The following is a 7074-nucleotide window of genomic DNA, read 5'->3' as shown; positions in this document are numbered from 1 at the left end:
TGCCAGCACTCCAAGAAACCTGTGTGTATGCCTTCCCCATTGACCATGTCCTCCTTTTCCCAGAAATAACTATCTCCTGACCTTCAAGATGATATTTCTTGCTTTTTATTCGATTTTAACACCTATGTATTAATCCATAGGCAGTATCTATATTTTGCATATTTTTGACATATATATAAATTTTTTAATTAAAGATTTTGTTTATGAGAGACACACAGAGGGAGCCAAAGACATAGGTAGAGGGAGAAGCAGGCTTTCTGCAGGAGCCCCATGTGGGACTCAATCCCTGGGCTGAGATCATGCCCTGAGTCAAAGGTGGATGCTCAATCACTGAGCCACCCAGGTGTCCCAATGTATATATAAATTTTTAAAGAAACTGAGTTACATTAAATGTATCCTTTTGTAGTCATTGCACAACATAATATTTGTAAGCTTCGTCTGTGTTGTGGTTCATCCATTTCCATAGCTGTATAGTACTCCCTTTATTAATATGCTACCATTCCTTTATCCAATCTGCTCTATGGAAATTTGAGCTGTTTCTAATATTCTGGTTTAATAAGAAACCTGCTGTGGATAAAGAATTGTTCATGACTCTTGGTACAGATACACATGAGTTTCTCTAGGTATGTTTTTACTCAACTTCATCAGAAGATGCCAAATTGTTCGCCAAAGTGGTTGCACCAATTTATATGTCTTCTAAGCAGTGCATGAGAGCTCCTGTGACTCACAGCCTCACTAAACACTTGGTAGTCTTGGAATTTGATTGTGCTGATAATATGTATGCAATAATCTCTTTGTGGTTTCAGTGTTCATTTTCCTGATTTATTAATGAAATTGAGCATCTTTTCGTATTTTATTAGCTGCTTGGATTTCTTCTTTTGTGAAATGCCTAGAAAAATATTTGCCAATTTTTGCCAATAGGGCTATTTATATAGCTTTTTTTTTATTTATATAGCTTTTTAATGGTCATCTTTTTTTTTCTTGTGTTAAAATGCATGTTGCATAAAATTTACCCTCTTGACCATCTTGAGTTCAGTAATGTTAAGTACAGTTGCACTGATGTGCAGCCAGCACCACCACCCATTCCTGTAATTCTTTCCAGTCTTATAAATCTGAATCTCTATCCCTGTTAAACAATAACTCCCCAATCTCTGCTCTCCCTAGGCCCTGGCAACCAGTTATTTATATAGTTTTGATATCAATTTTTTGGTTTGGTTTTTATGTTGCAAATACCTTCTCTCACTGTGTAAACTTTTTCCTTTTGAAGACATAAATCCTGAATTTTAAAATAGTTGAGATTATTAATATTTTCCTCTAGAATTTGTGCTTTTCATGTGTTTAAATTTTTTTTTTTTTTCTCTACACTGACATCTTGAAGATACTCACTTGTGTTATCTTCTACAATTATTGTGTCTGGCGTTTTGGTTTTTCCTCCATCTAGAATTGACCTTTTTGTATGGTGTGAGATAGGGGTCTGGTTTTCACCCTCCCACCTTCATAAAAAATGCCCAGCTGTTCGAGCCATTTATTGCAAAGTCTGCCCCTTTTTCTCCTCTACAGCCCATCTCAAGGGTCCGGATAAACACGAGCCTATTTCTGGGCTCTCTCTCCTGTTCCATTGGTCTGTTCCTGAGCCAATACCATACTATCTTAGTTACTATAGATTTATAATAATCTTTATATTTTATCAACCAAATTCTTTCACATTGTGGGAAAAATGTTAGGAGTGTCTTGATTATTCTTGGCTCTTTGCATTTCCATATAAAGCGTAGAATTAGCTCATCAAATTCCACAAAAGAAAAAAAAAAGCAGCTGGGATATATTTTAATTGGGATTTCATTGAATTTAAACTCAAATTGGGGAGACTGTTGAGTTTGCCAGCCCACCAACATGGTATATTTCTGCTTTTATAAGTCTTTTAAAACAGAGCTTTATTGAAGTATGATTGACAGTGCAATAAACTACACATATTTAAAATGTATAATTAGGTAAGTTTTGACACCTGTATATACCCATGAAACCAACACTACACACAAGATAATGAACAAATCCATGAGCCCCAAGGATTTCTTCCTTGCTATTGCTATCCTTCCTCCCCAGATATCCCACCCTTCCCTCTACGATGCTGAGCTGCTGTTCATGTGCTTATCTTCCATCTGTATATATTCTTTGGTGAGGTGTCTGTTCAAATCTTTTGTTCATTTTAACTGGGTTGTTTCTTATTGAGTTTTGAGAAATCTTTATATCCTGGATACGACTACTTCATCAGAGTTTTGCTTTGCAAATTTCTTTTCCCTCAGGTCATGGTTTGTCTTTTCATTCTCTTAAGAGTATCTTTTGAAGAGCAAAAGTCTTAATGTTGATGAAGTACCATTTATTGATTTGTTCTTTTATGGATTGTGCTTTTGTTGTCATAGCTAAGAGATCTTTGCCTAACCCAAGGTTGCAAAGGCTTTCTCCCCGTAGTTTTAAGATTTACGTTCAGGTCTATGATCCATTTTGAATTAACTTTTTTTTCATGATGCAAGTTATGGGTCAAACAAACATGATGTAATTCTAATTTTATTGAAGTTTTTAAAAAAATGTCTCTCAATGCAGGTTTATAATTATGCCATAAAGAGACTGCATTCCTTTTGTTATTTTCAATAATTTACTGTTTCTTTGATACTCTTGTAGATACTTTTTTTTTTTTAGAGACAGAGCACAAGCATGCAAGCGGGGTGAGGGAGGGGCAAAGGGAGAGGGAGAGAGAGAATCTTAAGCAGGCTCCATGCCCAGTGCAGAGACTGATGTGGGGTTTGATCTTATGACCCTGACATCACAACCTGAGCCAAAATCAAGAGTCAGATGCTTAACCAACTGAGCCACTCAGGTGCCCCATAAATAGTGTATTTTATTGATTGATTGATTGATTGATTTTTAATTTTTTTAAAAATATTTATTTATTTGAGGGAGAGAGAGAGAACCCATGAGAGAGCACAAGTAGGGGGAGCAGCAGATGGAGAGGGAGAAGTAGGCTCCCTGCTGGACAGGGAGCATGAAGCAGGGAGTGATCTTGGGACCCTGGGATCATGACCTGAGGGGAAAGCAGACGCTTAACCATTAACTGACTGAGCCACAGAGGTGCCTCCCTGCATTCTTAACCTATCAAAGTCAAAAGTTAATTAAAAGCTTTCCCTTCCTCCCAAATAATACAAGATTCTTAAGTCACTTTGACTCCATTAACCCCTTCAGTGTAGATGCTATTGTTTCCACATATTTTAATTCTATATTATTTGTGTGTGTGTTTATCTGTTGTAACAGTAAAAGTCTAGCCAGAAAAACAAATTTTTCTAGGTATGTCAAGTAGAAAATTTAATTGAGAGACATCTGGCTGACTCAGTTGATAGAGATGCAACTCTTGATCACGAGGTTATGAGTTCAAGCCCCATGTTTGGTGTAGAGATTACTTAAAAACAAAATCTTTTTTTTTTTTTTTTAAATTTTTTTTAATTTTTATTTATTTATGATAGTCACAGAGAGAGAGAGAGAGAGAGAGAGAGGCAGAGGGAGAAGCAGGCTCCATGCACCGGGAGCCTGATGTGGGATTCGATCCCGGGTCTCCAGGATCGCGCCCTGGGCCAAAGGCAGGCGCTAAACCGCTGCGCCACCCAGGGATCCCTTAAAAACAAAATCTTAAAGGGGCACTGGGTGGGCTCAGTAGTTAAGTGTTTGACTTGATTTTTGACTCAGGTCACGATCTCGGAGAGATGGAGCCCCGAGTCAGCCCCATGCTGAGTGTAGAGCCTGCTTAAGGTTTCTCTCTCTCTCTCTCTCTCTCTCTCTCTCTCTCTCCCTCTGCCCTTCACCCCTCACTTGGGCACTCTCCCCCCCCCCCCCTAAGAAACAAACTTAAAAAAATTTTAACTGGGAGATTTGGTCACCAGATTGTGGGAAAGCCTGAAGGAGAGCAAGACTGGAGATAGAAGGAAACATTATCCAGGGTTGGAAATGACAGGAAATTGCTATGTTCACTACAGGGATCAGGATACTGGGTTGTGCCACCTGGTGTTCTAGTTTGCTCTGCCACTACCACCAGAGCCAGAAGGATGGCTTCTACATCTCTGCCATCTCTCCTTTCGTGTGGATGCTTCTCATTGTCGGAAGCCATACTAGAGTCCCTCCGGCATGGGAATCTGAAAGGTGTAGCTGCTAGGCTTCTATCTCTGCAATACGAGGCAAGAATAAAATTAATAACTGGTAATATCCAGCACATTCCCAGACATCTTACTTACTGTAAGATAAGCCAAAAATAAGCCATTACTTTTGGCTCATTGAAGGTATCATTCCACCATCTTCCAGCTTCCACTATGGCCATTGAGAAACCAGCTCTCAGACTATATGTTTTCTCTTTGGCTACTTTTATTTATTTTTATTTGTTTAAGATTTTATTTATTTATTCATGAGAGAGAGAGAGAGGCGCAGAGACACAGGCAGAGGGAGAAGCAGGCTCCATTTAGGGAGCCTGACATGGGACTCGATCCCGGGTCTCCAGGATCACGCCCTGGGCTGAAGGTGGCACTAAACTGCTGAGCCACCCAGGCTGCCCATCTTTGGCTACTTTTAAAATCTTCTTTTTGTCTTTGGTGTTCTCCAGTTTCACTAGTGTGTCTAGGCATGAATTCCCTCTTAACTTCTGTGCTTGGGATTAACTGGGATCACTGGATCTGAGTATTGATGATTTACAACAGTTTAGGAAATGTCTCAGTCATTATTCCTTAGGCTATAACCTCTGCCCCTACCTCAGTTTCCCAAGGCTGCCATCACCAATCACCACAAACTTGGGGGCTTAAAACAACAGAGATTTGTGTTTGATTCGGCAGTACATATGCTAATGTTGGAATGATACAGAGAAGATTAGCATGGCCCCTGCACAAGAATAACAAAAGAGATTTATTCTCTCAGATTTGGAGGCTAGATGTCTGAAATCAGTCAAGGTGTTAGCAGGGCCATGCTCCGAGGACTTTGTGTGTGTGTGTGTGTGTGTGTGTGTGTGTGTGGCCTCCAAGTTGCTCATTTTCCTGGGAATTTTATCTGTGGTAATACTCTGAGGCCTGAATTAAAATGGTTTGTTCTACACAGAAAGAGGAGATGCTACCAAATTGGGACACTTCAGACAAGTCTCTGCTTGAGGTTGCTTTTGTGTTTTCTTTAATTTCTCAGGTGCATGAGTTCAGACTGCAAGCCTCCATGTGGGCGCGCTCGTGGTTATGAATCTCCAGGGGAATTTCCCCCTGTTACCTCTACCCAGTGCCAAGGTGTCAGACAACAGAGTATTTTTCTTATTCATCCTTTCTGCTGGGCCCCAGATTTATGTGGGGTGATCTAGTAGATCTCCCACCTAGGTGGGCCTGAGTCTTTATCTCCTGTCTCTGGTGTTCATGCAGTTGTCAGTGTGGAAGTCACGGTGACCACAGCTCAGCAGAGATGCTCAGCTAGCTTTGATGCTTTGCTTTTCTATTGGGATTCCTGGTGATTTTCTTGTTGGGGTCTACAGGTTCCTTACTGTCATGTTGTAAGTGATGGTCCAAAAACTTAGTTTGTCATTTCTAGACACCAGAAGTCTTAGAGATATTTCTTTTTAAAAAATATTTATTTATTCACCAGAGAGAGAGAGAGAGACAGAGACAGAGACATAAGGTAGAGGGAGAAGCAGGCTCCCTCCAGCGACCCCAGTGCAGGACTTGATCCAAGGACCCTAGGGATCATGACCTGAGCCAAAGGCAGATGCTCAACCACTAAGCCACCCAGGTGTCCCAGGGAGAGAATTTTCTGTCTCTGTCTTGAGCTCCCCCACTGCACCCAGTTTCCTCATCACACAGGGAGTCTGGTCTTGGGTCTCTGCCCCACCTGTTCGCCCATGGACATTGGAATCTAGCCTCTGCTGCTTGTCAGGCCAGCACTCGAGTACCTGTAGTTCTGCCCCTGCCCACTGCTGTGGGTTTCCACTCTTTAACTGGGGAAATGACTCCAAGTGATGGTCTCTCCTGAGAGCTTCTGTCTCTTGCTGAGCTCGAAATGCAAGGTTGCAAAGTAGGATAGCCACCTTGATCCTCTATTCTCTTCTCCCAAGGCCCCCTTCCTCCAAGCTGCTCCTGGGGTATAATACTAACAGGCCAAGCTGGCTTCAGCAGAGAATGGATAAGGCACCCTCTATGTCCTATAATGTAGGAATTCACGGCATAAAGGAACTCAAAGCAGCTCAGTTTGTCCTCCTAGACTCCATTCTTCCCAGGTATGGGAGAAAAGCTAACCAGCCCTCTGTGTACTAGAATCAGATGGGGCCAAGGTGAGTATATTAGTTGAAGGAAGCTTGTTCTCCTCTTATGCCCCCATGAACGATGCACTTGCCGCTTGACCAGTGAACAGGCAAAACCTCAGTGCTCAGGAAGTGCTTGGGAAGAGTGTCCAGCCCTAGTACCAAGGACAGAATGAAGTCAGCTCCTCACATCCATCCCAAGGCTCCTCCCCAACCTCACATGGAAAGTCAACCCCATCTCTTTTCTTTCTTTTTTTAAGTTTTTTTACTTATTTTTAATATTTAAATTCAATTTGCCAATGTATAATATAACATTCAGTGCTCGTCCCATCAAGTATCTCATCTCTTTTCTGTTTTGGAATACACCTTAGCCAGCAGGACCACACTTGCTTTCTTTTCTAAATTGTTGCTTTGTTAAGTCATTAATTTTAATTACTTAAAACAGGAATACAAATCCTAATATTATAAATAAATTTCCCCTTGAGCACTCCTCTAATTTTACTTTCTTCTCCAGAGATAACAGGGGTTCTATGAGCAGTTTGATATATACCCAAATCCTTTTCTATGACTTTATATACATGAATATGCATATATAAATGCCTTGTCTAGTTTGTTAAATATAAATGATATACTGTACTATTTTTTTGCAGTCTGGTTTTTTTTTTTTTTTTAAGATTTTGTTTATTTATTCATGAGAGACACAGAAAGAGGCAGAGACATAGGCAGAGGGAGAAGCAGGCTCCATGCAGGGACCCCAGTGCAAGACTTGATCCCAG

General features: G+C 40.7%; 1 pseudogene; it reads left to right on the top strand.

The window, feature by feature from the left end:
- The first annotated feature begins 4848 nt into the window (after positions 1–4848).
- LOC140607611 (U6 spliceosomal RNA) lies at positions 4849–4947 on the top strand (annotated as a pseudogene).
- Positions 4948–7074: the final 2127 nt, after the last annotated feature.

The sequence above is a fragment of the Canis lupus genome, chromosome 16 (assembly GCF_048164855.1).
Source record: "Canis lupus baileyi chromosome 16, mCanLup2.hap1, whole genome shotgun sequence".
In the NCBI taxonomy this organism is placed as follows: domain Eukaryota; kingdom Metazoa; phylum Chordata; class Mammalia; order Carnivora; family Canidae; genus Canis; species Canis lupus.
This window is presented reverse-complemented; position numbering and strand designations above follow the sequence as displayed.